Genomic DNA, 26,566 nt, shown 5'->3' with positions numbered 1-26,566 from the left:
ACCCCTGCTACGGGTAGTGTTGCAAGTGTTATGCGACTTCAGCTAATGATGGGTCCATCCGAAATTATTCCATCCAAAATTTTGGGTGGAGGCACAGGTCACAGAGGGAGTTCTGCTTCGACGTCAGCCCGAGCCAAAGGACATGCGCACTGCTCTCTCCAACTGCTTGGAAGGCAGCTATGCTCACCACTATACCACCAACGCAGTCAGCAGTCAGCAACTTGCGCCGTCACTAAGAAGGCTCGAAGTGCACGAGTCGCCGATAGGGCTAGAGGAGCAGATGAGATCTTTGTTTGGACCCGTCACTAAAGAGAGCCTTCAAGAATTTGCATCCCGTCACGTACAAGAAAGCGCTGCCTTCCCATCCGGCTAAATAAACACGAAGTGGTCAAACGCAGAGAGTGCCTATAATAACCAAAAGCCCAATCAAGGCAATCTCTTTCTCATGCCTCTATCTGAAAAGTTGGATAAAATCTTATATGAAAAAAAAAGTCTTTTAAAGAAATCCCTTATTCCGAGGTCACCGTAGCCACCAGATCCAGTCTGTATCCGCTTCAGACACCCGGATCCAGTCCGTATCCAGAGAAGATGGTGGATCAACACCTAGAAAGGACCTCTATGGCCCAGAAACACAGCGGAGACCGTGACAACTAGATGAGCCGCAGATACAAATCCCTTGTAAAGACCACCTGGACAAGACCACAGGAAACAGATGATTCTTCTGCACAGTCTGACATTCCTGCAGCCTGGAGCTGATCTACTGGTTTCGTCTGACAAGGGGAGAACTGTCTCCCCGACTGAGCCTGGTTTCTCACCCGGTTTTTTCTCCATCCTTTCACCGATCGAGTTTTGGTTTCTTGCCTCTGTCGCTTCTGGCAGGCGGAGCTGGGGACACTTCATGTACAGCGATATCGTTGACTTGATTGCAAATTATTGCACAGATACTATTTAAACTGAACTTAGCTGAATGATGTCATCAAAGAGTTCAATAACGAAATGCCTTTAACTGTCATTTTGCTTTTTGACGCACTGTGTTCCTAATTAATGTTGTTCAGTTGCATTGACGCAATACTTTTTGTTTAAAGCGCAATTTAAAAAAAAAAAAAAAAAAAAAGAGTCCAAACAATGACCCCTGCTACGGGTAGTGTTCCAAGTGTTATGCGACTTCAGCTAATGATGGGTCCATCAGAAATTTTACGGTGCTAGGGCTGGGTCTGCGTCAGAAGAAGCCATGCATTGTTTAGTTATGTCAGTGCAGTGCCGTCAGTTGGGGGAGAAACGGCAGCATGCACGGCTCCTCGTTAGTATAGTGGACAGTATCTCCGCCTGTCACGCGGAAGACCGGGGTTCGATTCCCCGACGGGGAGAGCTGGTTCTTTTCGTCTTCCGAATGATCCATCCAAAATGTTTGGTTGGAGTCGCAGGTCACAGAAGGAGTTCTGCTTCGACGTCAGCCCGAGCCAAAGGACATGCGTTGGCCGGGAATCGAACCCGGGTCAACTGCTTGGAAGGCAGCTATGCTCACCACTATACCACCAACGCAGGCGGAAGTCAGTAGCTTTATTGACGCACTGTGTTCCTAATAAATGTTGTTCAGTTGCATTGACACAATACTTTTTGTTTAAAGCGCAATTAAAAAAAAAAAAAAAAAAAAAAAGAGTCCAAACAATGACCCCTGCTACCGGTAGTGTTGCAAGTGTTATGCGACTTCAGCTAATGATGGGTCCATCCGAAATTATTCCATCCAAAAGTTTTGGGTGGAGGCACAGGTCACAGAGGGAGTTCTGCTTCGACGTCAGCCCGAGCCAAAGGATATGCGTTGGCCGGGAATCGAATCCGGGTCAACTGCTTGGAAGGCAGCTATGCTCACCACTATACCACCAACGCAGTCAGCAGTCAGCAACTTGCGCCGTCACTAAGAAGGCTCGAAGTGCACGAGTCGCCGATAGGGCTAGAGGAGCAGATGAGATCTTTGTTTGGACCCGTCACTAAAGAGAGCCTTCAAGAATTTGCATCCCGTCACGTACAAGAAAGCGCTGCCTTCCCATCCGGCTAAATAAACACGAAGTGGTCAAACGCAGAGAGTGCCTATAATAACCAAAAGCCCAATCAAGGCAATCTCTTTCTCATGCCTCTATCTGAAAAGTTGGATAAAATCTTATATGAAAAAAAAAGTCTTTTAAAGAAATCCCTTATTCCGAGGTCACCGTAGCCACCAGATCCAGTCTGTATCCGCTTCAGACACCCGGATCCAGTCCGTATCCAGAGAAGATGGTGGATCAACACCTAGAAAGGACCTCTATGGCCCAGAAACACAGCGGAGACCGTGACAACTAGATGAGCCGCAGATACAAATCCCTTGTAAAGACCACCTGGACAAGACCACAGGAAACAGATGATTCTTCTGCACAGTCTGACATTCCTGCAGCCTGGAGCTGATCTACTGGTTTCGTCTGACAAGGGGAGAACTGTCTCCCCGACTGAGCCTGGTTTCTCACCCGGTTTTTTCTCCATCCTTTCACCGATCGAGTTTTGGTTTCTTGCCTCTGTCGCTTCTGGCAGGCGGAGCTGGGGACACTTCATGTACAGCGATATCGTTGACTTGATTGCAAATTATTGCACAGATACTATTTAAACTGAACTTAGCTGAATGATGTCATCAAAGAGTTCAATAACGAAATGCCTTTAACTGTCATTTTGCTTTTTGACGCACTGTGTTCCTAATTAATGTTGTTCAGTTGCATTGACGCAATACTTTTTGTTTAAAGCGCAATTTAAAAAAAAAAAAAAAAAAAAAGAGTCCAAACAATGACCCCTGCTACGGGTAGTGTTCCAAGTGTTATGCGACTTCAGCTAATGATGGGTCCATCAGAAATTTTACGGTGCTAGGGCTGGGTCTGCGTCAGAAGAAGCCATGCATTGTTTAGTTATGTCAGTGCAGTGCCGTCAGTTGGGGGAGAAACGGCAGCATGCACGGCTCCTCGTTAGTATAGTGGACAGTATCTCCGCCTGTCACGCGGAAGACCGGGGTTCGATTCCCCGACGGGGAGAGCTGGTTCTTTTCGTCTTCCGAATGATCCATCCAAAATGTTTGGTTGGAGTCGCAGGTCACAGAAGGAGTTCTGCTTCGACGTCAGCCCGAGCCAAAGGACATGCGTTGGCCGGGAATCGAACCCGGGTCAACTGCTTGGAAGGCAGCTATGCTCACCACTATACCACCAACGCAGGCGGAAGTCAGTAGCTTTATTGACGCACTGTGTTCCTAATAAATGTTGTTCAGTTGCATTGACACAATACTTTTTGTTTAAAGCGCAATTAAAAAAAAAAAAAAAAAAAAAAAGAGTCCAAACAATGACCCCTGCTACCGGTAGTGTTGCAAGTGTTATGCGACTTCAGCTAATGATGGGTCCATCCGAAATTATTCCATCCAAAAGTTTTGGGTGGAGGCACAGGTCACAGAGGGAGTTCTGCTTCGACGTCAGCCCGAGCCAAAGGATATGCGTTGGCCGGGAATCGAATCCGGGTCAACTGCTTGGAAGGCAGCTATGCTCACCACTATACCACCAACGCAGTCAGCAGTCAGCAACTTGCGCCGTCACTAAGAAGGCTCGAAGTGCACGAGTCGCCGATAGGGCTAGAGGAGCAGATGAGATCTTTGTTTGGACCCGTCACTAAAGAGAGCCTTCAAGAATTTGCATCCCGTCACGTACAAAAAAGCGCTGCCTTCCCATCCGGCTAAATAAACACGAAGTGGTCAAACGCAGAGAGTGCCTATTCAGACGATGACCAGTGGCAAGCCCTCTCGCAGCATGCTGCCGGACGGTCAAACTGATTCTGCTCTTGACATTTCGATGTAGCTCTGCTGTGAGCAGAGCACCCAAAAATACAGGTCACTCGCAAAAGTTCCCCTCCACGGAAATCTTTAGTAAAAGGCGAAAGATTTATGCGACAATGAAGAGAAACTCGAGCTGTGTCTCCAAACCCTCGGGCCTGTGCGCTGCCTCTGTTAAACTACTACGCTCGCCAAGGGTCATCAAGGGTGACAATGCCTGCCCACATGTGTTTCGTCAGCACCCCCCCCCCCCCCATTCCAAAAGGGAGGAGTAAAACTCAAAAAAGTCCCCTCGGTCCACCAATAACCAAAAGCCCAATCAAGGCAATCTCTTTCTCATGCCTCTATCTGAAAAGTTGGATAAAATCTTATATGAAAAAAAAAGTCTTTTAAAGAAATCCCTTATTCCGAGGTCACCGTAGCCACCAGATCCAGTCTGTATCCGCTTCAGTCACCCGGATCCAGTCCGTATCCAGAGAAGATGGTGGATCAACACCTAGAAAGGACCTCTATGGCCCAGAAACACAGCGGAGACCGTGACAACTAGATGAGCCGCAGATACAAATCCCCTGTAAAGACCACCTGGACAAGACCACAGGAAACAGATGATTCTTCTGCACAGTCTGACATTCCTGCAGCCTGGAGCTGATCTACCTGTTTCGTCTGACAATGGGAGAACTGTCTCCCCGACTGAGCCTGGTTTCTCACCGGGTTTTTTCTCCATCCTTTCACCGATCGAGTTTTGGTTTCTTGCCTCTGTCGCTTCTGGCAGGCGGAGCTGGGGACACTTCATGTACAGCGATATCGTTGACTTGATTGCAAATTATTGCACAGATACTATTTAAACTGAACTTAGCTGAATGATGTCATCAAAGAGTTCAATAACGAAATGCCTTTAACTGTCATTTTGCTTTTTGACGCACTGTGTTCTTAATTAATGTTGTTCAGTTGCATTGACGCAATACTTTTTGTTTAAAGCGCAATTTAAAAAAAAAAAAAAAAAAAAAAAGAGTCCAAACAATGACCCCTGCTACGGGTAGTGTTCCAAGTGTTATGCGACTTCAGCTAATGATGGGTCCATCAGAAATTTTACGGTGCTAGGGCTGGGTCTGCGTCAGAAGAAGCCATGCATTGTTTAGTTATGTCAGTGCAGTGCCGTCAGTTGGGGGAGAAACGGCAGCATGCACGGCTCCTCATTAGTATAGTGGACAGTATCTCCGCCTGTCACGCGGAAGACCGGGGTTCGATTCCCAGACGGGGAGAGCTGGTTCTTTTCGTCTTCAGAATGATCCATCCAAAATGTTTGGTTGGAGTCGCAGGTCACAGAAGGAGTTCTGCTTCGACGTCAGCCCGAGCCAAAGGACATGCGTTGGCCGGGAATCGAACCCGGGTCAACTGCTTGGAAGGCAGCTATGCTCACCACTATAACACCAACGCAGGCGGAAGTCAGTAGCTTTATTGACGCACTGTGTTCCTAATAAATGTTGTTCAGTTGCATTGACACAATACTTTTTGTTTAAAGCGCAATTAAAAAAAAAAAAAAAAAAGAGTCCAAACAATGACCCCTGCTACGGGTAGTGTTGCAAGTGTTATGCGACTTCAGCTAATGATGGGTCCATCCGAAATTATTCCATCCAAAAGTTTTGGGTGGAGGCACAGGTCACAGAGGGAGTTCTGCTTCGACGTCAGCCCGAGCCAAAGGACATGCGTTGGCCGGGTATTGAATCCGGGTCAACTGCTTGGAAGGCAGCTATGCTCACCACTATACCACCAACGCAGTCATCAGTCAGCAACTTGCGCCGTCACTAAGAAGGCTCGAAGTGCACGAGTCGCCGATAGGGCTAGAGGAGCAGATGAGATCTTTGTTTGGACCCGTCACTAAAGAGAGCCTTCAAGAATTTGCATCCCGTCACGTACAAAAAAGCGCTGCCTTCCCATCCGGCTAAATAAACACGAAGTGGTCAAACGCACAGAGTGCCTATTCAGACGATAACCAGTGGCAAGCCCTCTCGCAGCATGCTGCCGGACAGTCAAACTGATTCTGCTCTTGACATTTCGATGTAGCTCTGCTGTGAGCAGAGCACCCAAAAATACAGGTCACTCGCAAAAGTTCCCCTCCACGGAAATCTTTAGTAAAAGGCGAAAGATTTATGCGACAATGAAGAGAAACTCGAGCTGTGTCTCCGAACCCTCGGGCCTGTGCGCTGCCTCTGTTAAACTACTACGCTCGCCAAGGGTCATCAAGGGTGACAATGCCTGCCCACATGTGTTTCGTCAGCACCCCCCCCCCCCCCCCTATTCCAAAAGGGAGGAGTAAAACTCAAAAAAGTCCCCTCGGTCCACCAATAACCAAAAGCCCAATCAAGGCAATCTCTTTCTCATGCCTCTATCTGAAAAGTTGGATAAAATCTTATATGAAAAAAAAAGTCTTTTAAAGAAATCCCTTATTCCGAGGTCACCGTAGCCACCAGATCCAGTCTGTATCCGCTTCAGTCACCCGGATCCAGTCCGTATCCAGAGAAGATGGTGGATCAACACCTAGAAAGGACCTCTATGGCCCAGAAACACAGCGGAGACCGTGACAACTAGATGAGCCGCAGATACAAATCCCTTGTAAAGACCACCTGGACAAGACCACAGGAAACAGATGATTCTTCTGCACAGTCTGACATTCCTGCAGCCTGGAGCTGATCTACTGGTTTCGTCTGACAAGGGGAGAACTGTCTCCCCGACTGAGCCTGGTTTCTCACCGGGTTTTTTCTCCATCCTTTCACCGATCGAGTTTTGGTTTCTTCCCTCTGTCGCTTCTGGCAGGCGGAGCTGGGGACACTTCATGTACAGCGATATCGTTGACTTGATTGCAAATTATTGCACAGATACTATTTAAACTGAACTTAGCTGAATGATGTCATCAAAGAGTTCAATAACGAAATGCCTTTAACTGTCATTTTGCTTTTTGACGCACTGTGTTCCTAATTAATGTTGTTCAGTTGCATTGACGCAATACTTTCTGTTTAAAGCGCAATTTAAAAAAAAAAAAAAAAAAAAAAAAGAGTCCAAACAATGACCCCTGCTACGGGTAGTGTTCCAAGTGTTATGCGACTTCAGCTAATGATGGGTCCATCAGAAATTTTACGGTGCTAGGGCTGGGTCTGCGTCAGAAGAAGCCATGCATTGTTTAGTTATGTCAGTGCAGTGCCGTCAGTTGGGGGAGAAACGGCAGCATGCACGGCTCCTCGTTAGTATAGTGGACAGTATCTCCGCCTGTCACGCGGAAGACCGGGGTTCGATTCCCCGACGGGGAGAGCTGGTTCTTTTCGTCTTCCGAATGATCCATCCAAAATGTTTGGTTGGAGTCGCAGGTCACAGAAGGAGTTCTGCTTCGACGTCAGCCCGAGCCAAAGGACATGCGTTGGCCGGGAATCGAACCCGGGTCAACTGCTTGGAAGGCAGCTATGCTCACCACTATACCACCAACGCAGTCGGAAGTCAGTAGCTTTATTGACGCACTGTGTTCCTAATAAATGTTGTTCAGTTGCATTGACACAATACTTTTTGTTTAAAGCGCAATTAAAAAAAGAAAAAAAAAAAAAAAAGAGTCCAAACAATGACCCCTGCTACCGGTAGTGTTGCAAGTGTTATGCGACTTCAGCTAATGATGGGTCCATCCGAAATTATTCCATCCAAAAGTTTTGGGTGGAGGCACAGGTCACAGAGGGAGTTCTGCTTCGACGTCAGCCCGAGCCAAAGGATATGCATTGGCCGGGAATCGAATCCGGGTCAACTGCTTGGAAGGCAGCTATGCTCACCACTATACCACCAACGCAGTCAGCAGTCAGCAACTTGCGCCGTCACTAAGAAGGCTCGAAGTGCACGAGTCGCCGATAGGGCTAGAGGAGCAGATGAGATCTTTGTTTGGACCCGTCACTAAAGAGAGCCTTCAAGAATTTGCATCCCGTCACGTACAAGAAAGCGCTGCCTTCCCATCCGGCTAAATAAACACGAAGTGGTCAAACGCAGAGAGTGCCTATAATAACCAAAAGCCCAATCAAGGCAATCTCTTTCTCATGCCTCTATCTGAAAAGTTGGATAAAATCTTATATGAAAAAAAAAGTCTTTTAAAGAAATCCCTTATTCCGAGGTCACCGTAGCCACCAGATCCAGTCTGTATCCGCTTCAGTCACCCGGATCCAGTCCGTATCCAGAGAAGATGGTGGATCAACACCTAGAAAGGACCTCTATGGCCCAGAAACACAGCGGAGACCGTGACAACTAGATGAGCCGCAGATACAAATCCCCTGTAAAGACCACCTGGACAAGACCACAGGAAACAGATGATTCTTCTGCACAGTCTGACATTCCTGCAGCCTGGAGCTGATCTACCTGTTTCGTCTGACAATGGGAGAACTGTCTCCCCGACTGAGCCTGGTTTCTCACCGGGTTTTTTCTCCATCCTTTCACCGATCGAGTTTTGGTTTCTTGCCTCTGTCGCTTCTGGCAGGCGGAGCTGGGGACACTTCATGTACAGCGATATCGTTGACTTGATTGCAAATTATTGCACAGATACTATTTAAACTGAACTTAGCTGAATGATGTCATCAAAGAGTTCAATAACGAAATGCCTTTAACTGTCATTTTGCTTTTTGACGCACTGTGTTCCTAATAAATGTTGTTCAGTTGCATTGACACAATACTTTTTGTTTAAAGCGCAATTAAAAAAAAAAAAAAGAGTCCAAACAATGACCCCTGCTACGGGTAGTGTTGCAAGTGTTATGCGACTTCAGCTAATGATGGGTCCATCCGAAATTATTCCATCCAAAAGTTTTGGGTGGAGGCACAGGTCACAGAGGGAGTTCTGCTTCGACGTCAGCCCGAGCCAAAGGACATGCGTTGGCCGGGTATTGAATCCGGGTCAACTGCTTGGAAGGCAGCTATGCTCACCACTATACCACCAACGCAGTCATCAGTCAGCAACTTGCGCCGTCACTAAGAAGGCTCGAAGTGCACGAGTCGCCGATAGGGCTAGAGGAGCAGATGAGATCTTTGTTTGGACCCGTCACTAAAGAGAGCCTTCAAGAATTTGCATCCCGTCACGTACCAAAAAGCGCTGCCTTCCCATCCGGCTAAATAAACACGAAGTGGTCAAATGCAGAGAGTGCCTATTCAGACGATGACCAGTGGCAAGCCCTTTCGCAGCATGCTGCCGGACGGTCAAACTGATTCTGCTCTTGACATTTCGATGTAGCTCTGCTGTGAGCAGAGCACCCAAAAATACAGGTCACTCGCAAAAGTTCCCCTCCACGGAAATCTTTAGTAAAAGGCGAAAGATTTATGCGACAATGAAGAGAAACTCGAGCTGTGTCTCCAAACCCTCGGGCCTGTGCGCTGCCTCTGTTAAACTACTACGCTCGCCAAGGGTCATCAAGGGTGACAATGCCTGCCCACATGTGTTTCGTCAGCACCCCCGCCCCCCCTATTCCAAAAGGGAGGAGTAAAACTCAAAAAAGTCCCCTCGGTCCACCAATAACCAAAAGCCCAATCAAGGCAATCTCTTTCTCATGCCTCTATCTGAAAAGTTGGATAAAATCTTATATGAAAAAAAAAGTCTTTTAAAGAAATCCCTTATTCCGAGGTCACCGTAGCCACCAGATCCAGTCTGTATCCGCTTCAGTCACCCGGATCCAGTCCGTATCCAGAGAAGATGGTGGATCAACACCTAGAAAGGACCTCTATGGCCCAGAAACACAGCGGAGACCGTGACAACTAGATGAGCCGCAGATACAAATCCCCTGTAAAGACCACCTGGACAAGACCACAGGAAACAGATGATTCTTCTGCACAGTCTGACATTCCTGCAGCCTGGAGCTGATCTACCTGTTTCGTCTGACAATGGGAGAACTGTCTCCCCGACTGAGCCTGGTTTCTCACCGGGTTTTTTCTCCATCCTTTCACCGATCGAGTTTTGGTTTGTTGCCTCTGTCGCTTCTGGCAGGCGGAGCTGGGGACACTTCATGTACAGCGATATCGTTGACTTGATTGCAAATTATTGCACAGATACTATTTAAACTGAACTTAGCTGAATGATGTCATCAAAGAGTTCAATAACGAAATGCCTTTAACTGTCATTTTGCTTTTTGACGCACTGTGTTCTTAATTAATGTTGTTCAGTTGCATTGACGCAATACTTTTTGTTTAAAGCGCAATTTAAAAAAAAAAAAAAAAAAAAAAAGAGTCCAAACAATGACCCCTGCTACGGGTAGTGTTCCAAGTGTTATGCGACTTCAGCTAATGATGGGTCCATCAGAAATTTTACGGTGCTAGGGCTGGGTCTGCGTCAGAAGAAGCCATGCATTGTTTAGTTATGTCAGTGCAGTGCCGTCAGTTGGGGGAGAAACGGCAGCATGCACGGCTCCTCATTAGTATAGTGGACAGTATCTCCGCCTGTCACGCGGAAGACCGGGGTTCGATTCCCAGACGGGGAGAGCTGGTTCTTTTCGTCTTCAGAATGATCCATCCAAAATGTTTGGTTGGAGTCGCAGGTCACAGAAGGAGTTCTGCTTCGACGTCAGCCCGAGCCAAAGGACATGCGTTGGCCGGGAATCGAACCCGGGTCAACTGCTTGGAAGGCAGCTATGCTCACCACTATAACACCAACGCAGGCGGAAGTCAGTAGCTTTATTGACGCACTGTGTTCCTAATAAATGTTGTTCAGTTGCATTGACACAATACTTTTTGTTTAAAGCGCAATTAAAAAAAAAAAAAAAAAAGAGTCCAAACAATGACCCCTGCTACGGGTAGTGTTGCAAGTGTTATGCGACTTCAGCTAATGATGGGTCCATCCGAAATTATTCCATCCAAAAGTTTTGGGTGGAGGCACAGGTCACAGAGGGAGTTCTGCTTCGACGTCAGCCCGAGCCAAAGGACATGCGTTGGCCGGGTATTGAATCCGGGTCAACTGCTTGGAAGGCAGCTATGCTCACCACTATACCACCAACGCAGTCATCAGTCAGCAACTTGCGCCGTCACTAAGAAGGCTCGAAGTGCACGAGTCGCCGATAGGGCTAGAGGAGCAGATGAGATCTTTGTTTGGACCCGTCACTAAAGAGAGCCTTCAAGAATTTGCATCCCGTCACGTACAAAAAAGCGCTGCCTTCCCATCCGGCTAAATAAACACGAAGTGGTCAAACGCAGAGAGTGCCTATAATAACCAAAAGCCCAATCAAGGCAATCTCTTTCTCATGCCTCTATCTGAAAAGTTGGATAAAATCTTATATGAAAAAAAAAGTCTTTTAAAGAAATCCCTTATTCCGAGGTCACCGTAGCCACCAGATCCAGTCTGTATCCGCTTCAGTCACCCGGATCCAGTCCGTATCCAGAGAAGATGGTGGATCAACACCTAGAAAGGACCTCTATGGCCCAGAAACACAGCGGAGACCGTGACAACTAGATGAGCCGCAGATACAAATCCCCTGTAAAGACCACCTGGACAAGACCACAGGAAACAGATGATTCTTCTGCACAGTCTGACATTCCTGCAGCCTGGAGCTGATCTACCTGTTTCGTCTGACAATGGGAGAACTGTCTCCCCGACTGAGCCTGGTTTCTCACCGGGTTTTTTCTCCATCCTTTCACCGATCGAGTTTTGGTTTCTTGCCTCTGTCGCTTCTGGCAGGCGGAGCTGGGGACACTTCATGTACAGCGATATCGTTGACTTGATTGCAAATTATTGCACAGATACTATTTAAACTGAACTTAGCTGAATGATGTCATCAAAGAGTTCAATAACGAAATGCCTTTAACTGTCATTTTGCTTTTTGACGCACTGTGTTCCTAATAAATGTTGTTCAGTTGCATTGACACAATACTTTTTGTTTAAAGCGCAATTAAAAAAAAAAAAAAGAGTCCAAACAATGACCCCTGCTACGGGTAGTGTTGCAAGTGTTATGCGACTTCAGCTAATGATGGGTCCATCCGAAATTATTCCATCCAAAAGTTTTGGGTGGAGGCACAGGTCACAGAGGGAGTTCTGCTTCGACGTCAGCCCGAGCCAAAGGAAATGCGTTGGCCGGGTATCGAATCCGGGTCAACTGCTTGGAAGGCAGCTATGCTCACCACTATACCACCAACGCAGTCATCAGTCAGCAACTTGCGCCGTCACTAAGAAGGCTCGAAGTGCACGAGTCGCCGATAGGGCTAGAGGAGCAGATGAGATCTTTGTTTGGACCCGTCACTAAAGAGAGCCTTCAAGAATTTGCATCCCGTCACGTACAAAAAAGCGCTGCCTTCCCATCCGGCTAAATAAACACGAAGTGGTCAAATGCAGAGAGTGCCTATTCAGACGATGACCAGTGGCAAGCCCTCTCGCAGCATGCTGCCGGACGGTCAAACTGATTCTGCTCTTGACATTTCGATGTAGCTCTGCTGTGAGCAGAGCACCCAAAAATACAGGTCACTCGCAAAAGTTCCCCTCCACGGAAATCTTTAGTAAAAGGCGAAAGATTTATGCGACAATGAAGAGAAACTCGAGCTGTGTCTCCAAACCCTCGGGCCTGTGCGCTGCCTCTGTTAAACTACTATGCTCGCCAAGGGTCATCAAGGGTGACAATGCCTGCCCACATGTGTTTCGTCAGCACCCCCCCCCCCCCCTATTCCAAAAGGGAGGAGTAAAACTCAAAAAAGTCCCCTCGGTCCACCAATAACCAAAAGCCCAATCAAGGCAATCTCTTTCTCATGCCTCTATCTGAAAAGTTGGATAAAATCTTATATGAAAAAAAAAGTCTTTTAAAGAAATCCCTTATTCCGAGGTCACCGTAGCCACCAGATCCAGTCTGTATCCGCTTCAGTCACCCGGATCCAGTCCGTATCCAGAGAAGATGGTGGATCAACACCTAGAAAGGACCTCTATGGCCCAGAAACACAGCGGAGACCGTGACAACTAGATGAGCCGCAGATACAAATCCCCTGTAAAGACCACCTGGACAAGACCACAGGAAACAGATGATTCTTCTGCACAGTCTGACATTCCTGCAGCCTGGAGCTGATCTACCTGTTTCGTCTGACAATGGGAGAACTGTCTCCCCGACTGAGCCTGGTTTCTCACCGGGTTTTTTCTCCATCCTTTCACCGATCGAGTTTTGGTTTCTTGCCTCTGTCGCTTCTGGCAGGCGGAGCTGGGGACACTTCATGTACAGCGATATCGTTGACTTGATTGCAAATTATTGCACAGATACTATTTAAACTGAACTTAGCTGAATGATGTCATCAAAGAGTTCAATAACGAAATGCCTTTAACTGTCATTTTGCTTTTTGACGCACTGTGTTCCTAATAAATGTTGTTCAGTTGCATTGACACAATACTTTTTGTTTAAAGCGCAATAAAAAAAAAAAAAAAGAGTCCAAACAATGACCCCTGCTACGGGTAGTGTTGCAAGTGTTATGCGACTTCAGCTAATGATGGGTCCATCCGAAATTATTCCATCCAAAAGTTTTGGGTGGAGGCACAGGTCACAGAGGGAGTTCTGCTTCGACGTCAGCCCGAGCCAAAGGACATGCGTTGGCCGGGTATCGAATCCGGGTCAACTGCTTGGAAGGCAGCTATGCTCACCACTATACCACCAACGCAGTCATCAGTCAGCAACTTGCGCCGTCACTAAGAAGGCTCGAAGTGCACGAGTCGCCGATAGGGCTAGAGGAGCAGATGAGATCTTTGTTTGGACCCGTCACTAAAGAGAGCCTTCAAGAATTTGCATCCCGTCACGTACAAAAAAGCGCTGCCTTCCCATCCGGCTAAATAAACACGAAGTGGTCAAACGCAGAGAGTGCCTATTCAGACGATGACCAGTGGCAAGCCCTCTCGCAGCATGCTGCCGGACGGTCAAACTGATTCTGCTCTTGACATTTCGATGTAGCTCTGCTGTGAGCAGAGCACCCAAAAATACAGGTCACTCGCAAAAGTTCCCCTCCACGGAAATCTTTAGTAAAAGGCGAAAGATTTATGCGACAATGAAGAGAAACTCGAGCTGTGTCTCCAAACCCTCGGGCCTGTGCGCTGCCTCTGTTAAACTACTACGCTCGCCAAGGGTCATCAAGGGTGACAATGCCTGCCCACATGTGTTTCGTCAGCACCCCCCCCCCCCCTATTCCAAAAGGGAGGAGTAAAACTCAAAAAAGTCCCCTCGGTCCACCAATAACCAAAAGCCCAATCAAGGCAATCTCTTTCTCATGCCTCTATCTGAAAAGTTGGATAAAATCTTATATGAAAAAAAAAGTCTTTTAAAGAAATCCCTTATTCCGAGGTCACCGTAGCCACCAGATCCAGTCTGTATCCGCTTCAGTCACCCGGATCCAGTCCGTATCCAGAGAAGATGGTGGATCAACACCTAGAAAGGACCTCTATGGCCCAGAAACACAGCGGAGACCGTGACAACTAGATGAGCCGCAGATACAAATCCCTTGTAAAGACCACCTGGACAAGACCACAGGAAACAGATGATTCTTCTGCACAGTCTGACATTCCTGCAGCCTGGAGCTGATCTACCTGTTTCGTCTGACAATGGGAGAACTGTCTCCCCGACTGAGCCTGGTTTCTCACCGGGTTTTTTCTCCATCCTTTCACCGATCGAGTTTTGGTTTCTTGCCTCTGTCGCTTCTGGCAGGCGGAGCTGGGGACACTTCATGTACAGCGATATCGTTGACTTGATTGCAAATTATTGCACAGATACTATTTAAACTGAACTTAGCTGAATGATGTCATCAAAGAGTTCAATAACGAAATGCCTTTAACTGTCATTTTGCTTTTTGACGCACTGTGTTCTTAATTAATGTTGTTCAGTTGCATTGACGCAATACTTTTTGTTTAAAGCGCAATTTAAAAAAAAAAAAAAAAAAAAAAAGAGTCCAAACAATGACCCCTGCTACGGGTAGTGTTCCAAGTGTTATGCGACTTCAGCTAATGATGGGTCCATCAGAAATTTTACGGTGCTAGGGCTGGGTCTGCGTCAGAAGAAGCCATGCATTGTTTAGTTATGTCAGTGCAGTGCCGTCAGTTGGGGGAGAAACGGCAGCATGCACGGCTCCTCATTAGTATAGTGGACAGTATCTCCGCCTGTCACGCGGAAGACCGGGGTTCGATTCCCAGACGGGGAGAGCTGGTTCTTTTCGTCTTCAGAATGATCCATCCAAAATGTTTGGTTGGAGTCGCAGGTCACAGAAGGAGTTCTGCTTCGACGTCAGCCCGAGCCAAAGGACATGCGTTGGCCGGGAATCGAACCCGGGTCAACTGCTTGGAAGGCAGCTATGCTCACCACTATAACACCAACGCAGGCGGAAGTCAGTAGCTTTATTGACGCACTGTGTTCCTAATAAATGTTGTTCAGTTGCATTGACACAATACTTTTTGTTTAAAGCGCAATTAAAAAAAAAAAAAAAAAAGAGTCCAAACAATGACCCCTGCTACGGGTAGTGTTGCAAGTGTTATGCGACTTCAGCTAATGATGGGTCCATCCGAAATTATTCCATCCAAAAGTTTTGGGTGGAGGCACAGGTCACAGAGGGAGTTCTGCTTCGACGTCAGCCCGAGCCAAAGGACATGCGTTGGCCGGGTATTGAATCCGGGTCAACTGCTTGGAAGGCAGCTATGCTCACCACTATACCACCAACGCAGTCATCAGTCAGCAACTTGCGCCGTCACTAAGAAGGCTCGAAGTGCACGAGTCGCCGATAGGGCTAGAGGAGCAGATGAGATCTTTGTTTGGACCCGTCACTAAAGAGAGCCTTCAAGAATTTGCATCCCGTCACGTACAAAAAAGCGCTGCCTTCCCATCCGGCTAAATAAACACGAAGTGGTCAAACGCACAGAGTGCCTATTCAGACGATAACCAGTGGCAAGCCCTCTCGCAGCATGCTGCCGGACAGTCAAACTGATTCTGCTCTTGACATTTCGATGTAGCTCTGCTGTGAGCAGAGCACCCAAAAATACAGGTCACTCGCAAAAGTTCCCCTCCACGGAAATCTTTAGTAAAAGGCGAAAGATTTATGCGACAATGAAGAGAAACTCGAGCTGTGTCTCCGAACCCTCGGGCCTGTGCGCTGCCTCTGTTAAACTACTACGCTCGCCAAGGGTCATCAAGGGTGACAATGCCTGCCCACATGTGTTTCGTCAGCACCCCCCCCCCCCCCCCCCCTATTCCAAAAGGGAGGAGTAAAACTCAAAAAAGTCCCCTCGGTCCACCAATAACCAAAAGCCCAATCAAGGCAATCTCTTTCTCATGCCTCTATCTGAAAAGTTGGATAAAATCTTATATGAAAAAAAAAGTCTTTTAAAGAAATCCCTTATTCCGAGGTCACCGTAGCCACCAGATCCAGTCTGTATCCGCTTCAGTCACCCGGATCCAGTCCGTATCCAGAGAAGATGGTGGATCAACACCTAGAAAGGACCTCTATGGCCCAGAAACACAGCGGAGACCGTGACAACTAGATGAGCCGCAGATACAAATCCCTTGTAAAGACCACCTGGACAAGACCACAGGAAACAGATGATTCTTCTGCACAGTCTGACATTCCTGCAGCCTGGAGCTGATCTACTGGTTTCGTCTGACAAGGGGAGAACTGTCTCCCCGACTGAGCCTGGTTTCTCACCGGGTTTTTTCTCCATCCTTTCACCGATCGAGTTTTGGTTTCTTCCCTCTGTCGCTTCTGGCAGGCGGAGCTGGGGACACTTCATGTACAGCGATATCGTTGACTTGATTGCAAATTATTGCACAGATACTATTTAAACTGAACTTAGCTGAATGATGTCATCAAAGAGTTCAATAACGAAATGCCTTTAACTGTCATTTTGCTTTTTGACGCACTGTGTTCCTAATTAATGTTGTTCAGTTGCATTGACGCAATACTTTCTGTTTAAAGCGCAATTTAAAAAAAAAAAAAAAAAAAAAAAAGAGTCCAAACAATGACCCCTGCTACGGGTAGTGTTCCAAGTGTTATGCGACTTCAGCTAATGATGGGTCCATCAGAAATTTTACGGTGCTAGGGCTGGGTCTGCGTCAGAAGAAGCCATGCATTGTTTAGTTATGTCAGTGCAGTGCCGTCAGTTGGGGGAGAAACGGCAGCATGCACGGCTCCTCGTTAGTATAGTGGACAGTATCTCCGCCTGTCACGCGGAAGACCGGGGTTCGATTCCCCGACGGGGAGAGCTGGTTCTTTTCGTCTTCCGAATGATCCATCCAAAATGTTTGGTTGGAGTCGCAGGTCACAGAAGGAGTTCTGCTTCGACGTCAGCCCGAGCCAAAGGACATGCGTTGGCCGGGAATCGAACCCGGGTCAACTGCTTGGAAGGCAGCTATGCTCACCACTATACCACCAACGCAGGCGGAAGTCAGTAGCTTTATTGACGCACTGTGTTCCTAATAAATGTTGTTCAGTTGCATTGACACAATACTTTTTGTTTAAAGCGCAATTAAAAAAAAAAAAAAAAAAAAAAAAGAGTCCAAACAATGACCCCTGCTACCGGTAGTGTTGCAAGTGTTATGCGACTTCAGCTAATGATGGGTCCATCCGAAATTATTCCATCCAAAAGTTTTGGGTGGAGGCACAGGTCACAGAGGGAGTTCTGCTTCGACGTCAGCCCGAGCCAAAGGATATGCATTGGCCGGGAATCGAATCCGGGTCAACTGCTTGGAAGGCAGCTATGCTCACCACTATACCACCAACGCAGTCAGCAGTCAGCAACTTGCGCCGTCACTAAGAAGGCTCGAAGTGCACGAGTCGCCGATAGGGCTAGAGGAGCAGATGAGATCTTTGTTTGGACCCGTCACTAAAGAGAGCCTTCAAGAATTTGCATCCCGTCACGTACAAGAAAGCGCTGCCTTCCCATCCGGCTAAATAAACACGAAGTGGTCAAACGCAGAGAGTGCCTATAATAACCAAAAGCCCAATCAAGGCAATCTCTTTCTCATGCCTCTATCTGAAAAGTTGGATAAAATCTTATATGAAAAAAAAAGTCTTTTAAAGAAATCCCTTATTCCGAGGTCACCGTAGCCACCAGATCCAGTCTGTATCCGCTTCAGTCACCCGGATCCAGTCCGTATCCAGAGAAGATGGTGGATCAACACCTAGAAAGGACCTCTATGGCCCAGAAACACAGCGGAGACCGTGACAACTAGATGAGCCGCAGATACAAATCCCCTGTAAAGACCACCTGGACAAGACCACAGGAAACAGATGATTCTTCTGCACAGTCTGACATTCCTGCAGCCTGGAGCTGATCTACCTGTTTCGTCTGACAATGGGAGAACTGTCTCCCCGACTGAGCCTGGTTTCTCACCGGGTTTTTTCTCCATCCTTTCACCGATCGAGTTTTGGTTTCTTGCCTCTGTCGCTTCTGGCAGGCGGAGCTGGGGACACTTCATGTACAGCGATATCGTTGACTTGATTGCAAATTATTGCACAGATACTATTTAAACTGAACTTAGCTGAATGATGTCATCAAAGAGTTCAATAACGAAATGCCTTTAACTGTCATTTTGCTTTTTGACGCACTGTGTTCCTAATAAATGTTGTTCAGTTGCATTGACACAATACTTTTTGTTTAAAGCGCAATTAAAAAAAAAAAAAAGAGTCCAAACAATGACCCCTGCTACGGGTAGTGTTGCAAGTGTTATGCGACTTCAGCTAATGATGGGTCCATCCGAAATTATTCCATCCAAAAGTTTTGGGTGGAGGCACAGGTCACAGAGGGAGTTCTGCTTCGACGTCAGCCCGAGCCAAAGGACATGCGTTGGCCGGGTATCGAATCCGGGTCAACTGCTTGGAAGGCAGCTATGCTCACCACTATACCACCAACGCAGTCATCAGTCAGCAACTTGCGCCGTCACTAAGAAGGCTCGAAGTGCACGAGTCGCCGATAGGGCTAGAGGAGCAGATGAGATCTTTGTTTGGACCCGTCACTAAAGAGAGCCTTCAAGAATTTGCATCCCGTCACGTACCAAAAAGCGCTGCCTTCCCATCCGGCTAAATAAACACGAAGTGGTCAAATGCAGAGAGTGCCTATTCAGACGATGACCAGTGGCAAGCCCTTTCGCAGCATGCTGCCGGACGGTCAAACTGATTCTGCTCTTGACATTTCGATGTAGCTCTGCTGTGAGCAGAGCACCCAAAAATACAGGTCACTCGCAAAAGTTCCCCTCCACGGAAATCTTTAGTAAAAGGCGAAAGATTTATGCGACAATGAAGAGAAACTCGAGCTGTGTCTCCAAACCCTCGGGCCTGTGCGCTGCCTCTGTTAAACTACTACGCTCGCCAAGGGTCATCAAGGGTGACAATGCCTGCCCACATGTGTTTCGTCAGCACCCCCGCCCCCCCTATTCCAAAAGGGAGGAGTAAAACTCAAAAAAGTCCCCTCGGTCCACCAATAACCAAAAGCCCAATCAAGGCAATCTCTTTCTCATGCCTCTATCTGAAAAGTTGGATAAAATCTTATATGAAAAAAAAAGTCTTTTAAAGAAATCCCTTATTCCGAGGTCACCGTAGCCACCAGATCCAGTCTGTATCCGCTTCAGTCACCCGGATCCAGTCCGTATCCAGAGAAGATGGTGGATCAACACCTAGAAAGGACCTCTATGGCCCAGAAACACAGCGGAGACCGTGACAACTAGATGAGCCGCAGATACAAATCCCCTGTAAAGACCACCTGGACAAGACCACAGGAAACAGATGATTCTTCTGCACAGTCTGACATTCCTGCAGCCTGGAGCTGATCTACCTGTTTCGTCTGACAATGGGAGAACTGTCTCCCCGACTGAGCCTGGTTTCTCACCGGGTTTTTTCTCCATCCTTTCACCGATCGAGTTTTGGTTTCTTGCCTCTGTCGCTTCTGGCAGGCGGAGCTGGGGACACTTCATGTACAGCGATATCGTTGACTTGATTGCAAATTATTGCACAGATACTATTTAAACTGAACTTAGCTGAATGATGTCATCAAAGAGTTCAATAACGAAATGCCTTTAACTGTCATTTTGCTTTTTGACGCACTGTGTTCTTAATTAATGTTGTTCAGTTGCATTGACGCAATACTTTTTGTTTAAAGCGCAATTTAAAAAAAAAAAAAAAAAAAAAAAGAGTCCAAACAATGACCCCTGCTACGGGTAGTGTTCCAAGTGTTATGCGACTTCAGCTAATGATGGGTCCATCAGAAATTTTACGGTGCTAGGGCTGGGTCTGCGTCAGAAGAAGCCATGCATTGTTTAGTTATGTCAGTGCAGTGCCGTCAGTTGGGGGAGAAACGGCAGCATGCACGGCTCCTCATTAGTATAGTGGACAGTATCTCCGCCTGTCACGCGGAAGACCGGGGTTCGATTCCCAGACGGGGAGAGCTGGTTCTTTTCGTCTTCAGAATGATCCATCCAAAATGTTTGGTTGGAGTCGCAGGTCACAGAAGGAGTTCTGCTTCGACGTCAGCCCGAGCCAAAGGACATGCGTTGGCCGGGAATCGAACCCGGGTCAACTGCTTGGAAGGCAGCTATGCTCACCACTATAACACCAACGCAGGCGGAAGTCAGTAGCTTTATTGACGCACTGTGTTCCTAATAAATGTTGTTCAGTTGCATTGACACAATACTTTTTGTTTAAAGCGCAATTAAAAAAAAAAAAAAAAAAGAGTCCAAACAATGACCCCTGCTACGGGTAGTGTTGCAAGTGTTATGCGACTTCAGCTAATGATGGGTCCATCCGAAATTATTCCATCCAAAAGTTTTGGGTGGAGGCACAGGTCACAGAGGGAGTTCTGCTTCGACGTCAGCCCGAGCCAAAGGACATGCGTTGGCCGGGTATTGAATCCGGGTCAACTGCTTGGAAGGCAGCTATGCTCACCACTATACCACCAACGCAGTCATCAGTCAGCAACTTGCGCCGTCACTAAGAAGGCTCGAAGTGCACGAGTCGCCGATAGGGCTAGAGGAGCAGATGAGATCTTTGTTTGGACCCGTCACTAAAGAGAGCCTTCAAGAATTTGCATCCCGTCACGTACAAAAAAGCGCTGCCTTCCCATCCGGCTAAATAAACACGAAGTGGTCAAACGCAGAGAGTGCCTATAATAACCAAAAGCCCAATCAAGGCAATCTCTTTCTCATGCCTCTATCTGAAAAGTTGGATAAAATCTTATATGAAAAAAAAAGTCTTTTAAAGAAATCCCTTATTCCGAGGTCACCGTAGCCACCAGATCCAGTCTGTATCCGCTTCAGTTACCCGGATCCAGTCCGTATCCAGAGAAGATGGTGGATCAACACCTAGAAAGGACCTCTATGGCCCAGAAACACAGCGGAGACCGTGACAACTAGATGAGCCGCAGATACAAATCCCCTGTAAAGACCACCTGGACAAGACCACAGGAAACAGATGATTCTTCTGCACAGTCTGACATTCCTGCAGCCTGGAGCTGATCTACCTGTTTCGTCTGACAATGGGAGAACTGTCTCCCCGACTGAGCCTGGTTTCTCACCGGGTTTTTTCTCCATCCTTTCACCGATCGAGTTTTGGTTTCTTGCCTCTGTCGCTTCTGGCAGGCGGAGCTGGGGACACTTCATGTACAGCGATATCGTTGACTTGATTGCAAATTATTGCACAGATACTATTTAAACTGAACTTAGCTGAATGATGTCATCAAAGAGTTCAATAACGAAATGCCTTTAACTGTCATTTTGCTTTTTGACGCACTGTGTTCCTAATAAATGTTGTTCAGTTGCATTGACACAATACTTTTTGTTTAAAGCGCAATTAAAAAAAAAAAAAAGAGTCCAAACAATGACCCCTGCTACGGGTAGTGTTGCAAGTGTTATGCGACTTCAGCTAATGATGGGTCCATCCGAAATTATTCCATCCAAAAGTTTTGGGTGGAGGCACAGGTCACAGAGGGAGTTCTGCTTCGACGTCAGCCCGAGCCAAAGGAAATGCGTTGGCCGGGTATCGAATCCGGGTCAACTGCTTGGAAGGCAGCTATGCTCACCACTATACCACCAACGCAGTCATCAGTCAGCAACTTGCGCCGTCACTAAGAAGGCTCGAAGTGCACGAGTCGCCGATAGGGCTAGAGGAGCAGATGAGATCTTTGTTTGGACCCGTCACTAAAGAGAGCCTTCAAGAATTTGCATCCCGTCACGTACAAAAAAGCGCTGCCTTCCCATCCGGCTAAATAAACACGAAGTGGTCAAATGCAGAGAGTGCCTATTCAGACGATGACCAGTGGCAAGCCCTCTCGCAGCATGCTGCCGGACGGTCAAACTGATTCTGCTCTTGACATTTCGATGTAGCTCTGCTGTGAGCAGAGCACCCAAAAATACAGGCAACTCGCAAAAGTTCCCCTCCACGGAAATCTTTAGTAAAAGGCGAAAGATTTATGCGACAATGAAGAGAAACTCGAGCTGTGTCTCCAAACCCTCGGGCCTGTGCGCTGCCTCTGTTAAACTACTATGCTCGCCAAGGGTCATCAAGGGTGACAATGCCTGCCCACATGTGTTTCGTCAGCACCCCCCCCCCCCCCTATTCCAAAAGGGAGGAGTAAAACTCAAAAAAGTCCCCTCGGTCCACCAATAACCAAAAGCCCAATCAAGGCAATCTCTTTCTCATGCCTCTATCTGAAAAGTTGGATAAAATCTTATATGAAAAAAAAAGTCTTTTAAAGAAATCCCTTATTCCGAGGTCACCGTAGCCACCAGATCCAGTCTGTATCCGCTTCAGTCACCCGGATCCAGTCCGTATCCAGAGAAGATGGTGGATCAACACCTAGAAAGGACCTCTATGGCCCAGAAACACAGCGGAGACCGTGACAACTAGATGAGCCGCAGATACAAATCCCCTGTAAAGACCACCTGGACAAGACCACAGGAAACAGATGATTCTTCTGCACAGTCTGACATTCCTGCAGCCTGGAGCTGATCTACCTGTTTCGTCTGACAATGGGAGAACTGTCTCCCCGACTGAGCCTGGTTTCTCACCGGGTTTTTTCTCCATCCTTTCACCGATCGAGTTTTGGTTTCTTGCCTCTGTCGCTTCTGGCAGGCGGAGCTGGGGACACTTCATGTACAGCGATATCGTTGACTTGATTGCAAATTATTGCACAGATACTATTTAAACTGAACTTAGCTGAATGATGTCATCAAAGAGTTCAATAACGAAATGCCTTTAACTGTCATTTTGCTTTTTGACGCACTGTGTTCCTAATAAATGTTGTTCAGTTGCATTGACACAATACTTTTTGTTTAAAGCGCAATAAAAAAAAAAAAAAAGAGTCCAAACAATGACCCCTGCTACGGGTAGTGTTGCAAGTGTTATGCGACTTCAGCTAATGATGGGTCCATCCGAAATTATTCCATCCAAAAGTTTTGGGTGGAGGCACAGGTCACAGAGGGAGTTCTGCTTCGACGTCAGCCCGAGCCAAAGGACATGCGTTGGCCGGGTATCGAATCCGGGTCAACTGCTTGGAAGGCAGCTATGCTCACCACTATACCACCAACGCAGTCATCAGTCAGCAACTTGCGCCGTCACTAAGAAGGCTCGAAGTGCACGAGTCGCCGATAGGGCTAGAGGAGCAGATGAGATCTTTGTTTGGACCCGTCACTAAAGAGAGCCTTCAAGAATTTGCATCCCGTCACGTACAAAAAAGCGCTGCCTTCCCATCCGGCTAAATAAACACGAAGTGGTCAAACGCAGAGAGTGCCTATTCAGACGATGACCAGTGGCAAGCCCTCTCGCAGCATGCTGCCGGACGGTCAAACTGATTCTGCTCTTGACATTTCGATGTAGCTCTGCTGTGAGCAGAGCACCCAAAAATACAGGTCACTCGCAAAAGTTCCCCTCCACGGAAATCTTTAGTAAAAGGCGAAAGATTTATGCGACAATGAAGAGAAACTCGAGCTGTGTCTCCAAACCCTCGGGCCTGTGCGCTGCCTCTGTTAAACTACTACGCTCGCCAAGGGTCATCAAGGGTGACAATGCCTGCCCACATGTGTTTCGTCAGCACCCCCCCCCCCCTATTCCAAAAGGGAGGAGTAAAACTCAAAAAAGTCCCCTCGGTCCACCAATAACCAAAAGCCCAATCAAGGCAATCTCTTTCTCATGCCTCTATCTGAAAAGTTGGATAAAATCTTATATGAAAAAAAAAGTCTTTTAAAGAAATCCCTTATTCCGAGGTCACCGTAGCCACCAGATCCAGTCTGTATCCGCTTCAGTCACCCGGATCCAGTCCGTATCCAGAGAAGATGGTGGATCAACACCTAGAAAGGACCTCTATGGCCCAGAAACACAGCGGAGACCGTGACAACTAGATGAGCCGCAGATACAAATCCCTTGTAAAGACCACCTGGACAAGACCACAGGAAACAGATGATTCTTCTGCACAGTCTGACATTCCTGCAGCCTGGAGCTGATCTACTGGTTTCGTCTGACAAGGGGAGAACTGTCTCCCCGACTGAGCCTGGTTTCTCACCCGGTTTTTTCTCCATCCTTTCACCGATCGAGTTTTGGTTTCTTGCCTCTGTCGCTTCTGGCAGGCGGAGCTGGGGACACTTCATGTACAGCGATATCGTTGACTTGATTGCAAATTATTGCACAGATACTATTTAAACTGAACTTAGCTGAATGATGTCATCAAAGAGTTCAATAACGAAATGCCTTTAACTGTCATTTTGCTTTTTGACGCACTGTGTTCCTAATTGATGTTGTTCAGTTGCATTGACGCAATACTTTTTGTTTAAAGCGCAATTTAAAAAAAAAAAAAAAAAAAAAGAGTCCAAACAATGACCCCTGCTACGGGTAGTGTTCCAAGTGTTATGCGACTTCAGCTAATGATGGGTCCATCAGAAATTTTACGGTGCTAGGGCTGGGTCTGCGTCAGAAGAAGCCATGCATTGTTTAGTTATGTCAGTGCAGTGCCGTCAGTTGGGGGAGAAACGGCAGCATGCACGGCTCCTCGTTAGTATAGTGGACAGTATCTCCGCCTGTCACGCGGAAGACCGGGGTTCGATTCCCCGACGGGGAGAGCTGGTTCTTTTCGTCTTCCGAATGATCCATCCAAAATGTTTGGTTGGAGTCGCAGGTCACAGAAGGAGTTCTGCTTCGACGTCAGCCCGAGCCAAAGGACATGCGTTGGCCGGGAATCGAACCCGGGTCAACTGCTTGGAAGGCAGCTATGCTCACCACTATACCACCAACGCAGGCGGAAGTCAGTAGCTTTATTGACGCACTGTGTTCCTAATAAATGTTGTTCAGTTGCATTGACACAATACTTTTTGTTTAAAGCGCAATTAAAAAAAAAAAAAGAGTCCAAACAATGACCCCTGCTACGGGTAGTGTTGCAAGTGTTATGCGACTTCAGCTAATGATGGGTCCATCCGAAATTATTCCATCCAAAATTTTGGGTGGAGGCACAGGTCACAGAGGGAGTTCTGTTTCGACGTCAGCCCGAGCCAAAGGACATGCGCACTGCTCTCTCCAACTGCTTGGAAGGCTGCTATGCTCACCACTATACCACCAACGCATCAGCAGTCAGCAACTTGCGCCGTCACTAAGAAGGCTCGAAGTGCACGAGTCGCCGATAGGGCTAGAGGAGCAGATGAGATCTTTGTTTGGACCCGTCACTAAAGAGAGCCTTCAAGAATTTGCATCCCGTCACGTACAAGAAAGCGCTGCCTTCCCATCCGGCTAAATAAACACGAAGTGGTCAAACGCAGAGAGTGCCTATAATAACCAAAAGCCCAATCAAGGCAATCTCTTTCTCATGCCTCTATCTGAAAAGTTGGATAAAATCTTATATGAAAAAAAAAGTCTTTTAAAGAAATCCCTTATTCCGAGGTCACCGTAGCCACCAGATCCAGTCTGTATCCGCTTCAGTCACCCGGATCCAGTCCGTATCCAGAGAAGATGGTGGATCAACACCTAGAAAGGACCTCTATGGCCCAGAAACACAGCGGAGACCGTGACAACTAGATGAGCCGCAGATACAAATCCCTTGTAAAGACCACCTGGACAAGACCACAGGAAACAGATGATTCTTCTGCACAGTCTGACATTCCTGCAGCCTGGAGCTGATCTACTGGTTTCGTCTGACAAGGGGAGAACTGTCTCCCCGACTGAGCCTGGTTTCTCACCCGGTTTTTTCTCCATCCTTTTACCGATCGAGTTTTGGTTTCTTGCCTCTGTCGCTTCTGGCAGGCGGAGCTGGGGACACTTCATGTACAGCGATATCGTTGACTTGATTGCAAATTATTGCACAGATACTATTTAAACTGAACTTAGCTGAATGATGTCATCAAAGAGTTCAATAACGAAATGCCTTTAACTGTCATTTTGCTTTTTGACGCACTGTGTTCCTAATTAATGTTGTTCAGTTGCATTGACGCAATACTTTTTGTTTAAAGCGCAATTTAAAAAAAAAAAAAAAAAAAAAGAGTCCAAACAATGACCCCTGCTACGGGTAGTGTTCCAAGTGTTATGCGACTTCAGCTAATGATGGGTCCATCAGAAATTTTACGGTGCTAGGGCTGGGTCTGCGTCAGAAGAAGCCATGCATTGTTTAGTTATGTCAGTGCAGTGCCGTCAGTTGGGGGAGAAACGGCAGCATGCACGGCTCCTCGTTAGTATAGTGGACAGTATCTCCGCCTGTCACGCGGAAGACCGGGGTTCGATTCCCCGACGGGGAGAGCTGGTTCTTTTCGTCTTCCGAATGATCCATCCAAAATGTTTGGT

General features: G+C 47.3%; 9 non-coding genes across 9 annotated transcripts; all 9 read right to left on the bottom strand.

Moving 5' to 3' along the window:
- Window positions 1–3,855: 3,855 nt before the first annotated feature.
- LOC127980866 (U5 spliceosomal RNA) lies at window positions 3,856–3,970 on the bottom strand. Its single transcript, XR_008159868.1, has one exon. It is a non-coding gene; the product is annotated as a U5 spliceosomal RNA (small nuclear RNA).
- A 1,924-nt stretch (window positions 3,971–5,894) lies between these two features.
- LOC127980865 (U5 spliceosomal RNA) lies at window positions 5,895–6,009 on the bottom strand. Its single transcript, XR_008159867.1, has one exon. It is a non-coding gene; the product is annotated as a U5 spliceosomal RNA (small nuclear RNA).
- Window positions 6,010–9,075: 3,066 nt separating this feature from the next.
- LOC127980864 (U5 spliceosomal RNA) lies at window positions 9,076–9,190 on the bottom strand. The gene has a single exon (XR_008159866.1). It is a non-coding gene; the product is annotated as a U5 spliceosomal RNA (small nuclear RNA).
- Window positions 9,191–12,246: 3,056 nt separating this feature from the next.
- On the bottom strand, window positions 12,247–12,361 carry LOC127980863 (U5 spliceosomal RNA). The gene has a single exon (XR_008159865.1). It is a non-coding gene; the product is annotated as a U5 spliceosomal RNA (small nuclear RNA).
- Window positions 12,362–13,738: 1,377 nt separating this feature from the next.
- LOC127980862 (U5 spliceosomal RNA) lies at window positions 13,739–13,853 on the bottom strand. Its single transcript, XR_008159864.1, has one exon. It is a non-coding gene; the product is annotated as a U5 spliceosomal RNA (small nuclear RNA).
- A 1,924-nt stretch (window positions 13,854–15,777) lies between these two features.
- On the bottom strand, window positions 15,778–15,892 carry LOC127980861 (U5 spliceosomal RNA). The gene has a single exon (XR_008159863.1). It is a non-coding gene; the product is annotated as a U5 spliceosomal RNA (small nuclear RNA).
- A 3,069-nt stretch (window positions 15,893–18,961) lies between these two features.
- LOC127980860 (U5 spliceosomal RNA) lies at window positions 18,962–19,076 on the bottom strand. Its single transcript, XR_008159862.1, has one exon. It is a non-coding gene; the product is annotated as a U5 spliceosomal RNA (small nuclear RNA).
- Window positions 19,077–22,132: 3,056 nt separating this feature from the next.
- Window positions 22,133–22,247, bottom strand: LOC127980168 (U5 spliceosomal RNA). Its single transcript, XR_008159206.1, has one exon. It is a non-coding gene; the product is annotated as a U5 spliceosomal RNA (small nuclear RNA).
- A 1,377-nt stretch (window positions 22,248–23,624) lies between these two features.
- Window positions 23,625–23,739, bottom strand: LOC127980859 (U5 spliceosomal RNA). Its single transcript, XR_008159861.1, has one exon. It is a non-coding gene; the product is annotated as a U5 spliceosomal RNA (small nuclear RNA).
- Window positions 23,740–26,566: the final 2,827 nt, after the last annotated feature.

Source organism: Carassius gibelio, chromosome B19 (assembly GCF_023724105.1).
Source record: "Carassius gibelio isolate Cgi1373 ecotype wild population from Czech Republic chromosome B19, carGib1.2-hapl.c, whole genome shotgun sequence".
Classification (NCBI taxonomy): Eukaryota; Metazoa; Chordata; class Actinopteri; order Cypriniformes; family Cyprinidae; genus Carassius; species Carassius gibelio.
The sequence above is the reverse complement of the archived record's forward strand: the minus strand, read 5'-3'. Positions and strand labels throughout refer to the sequence as shown.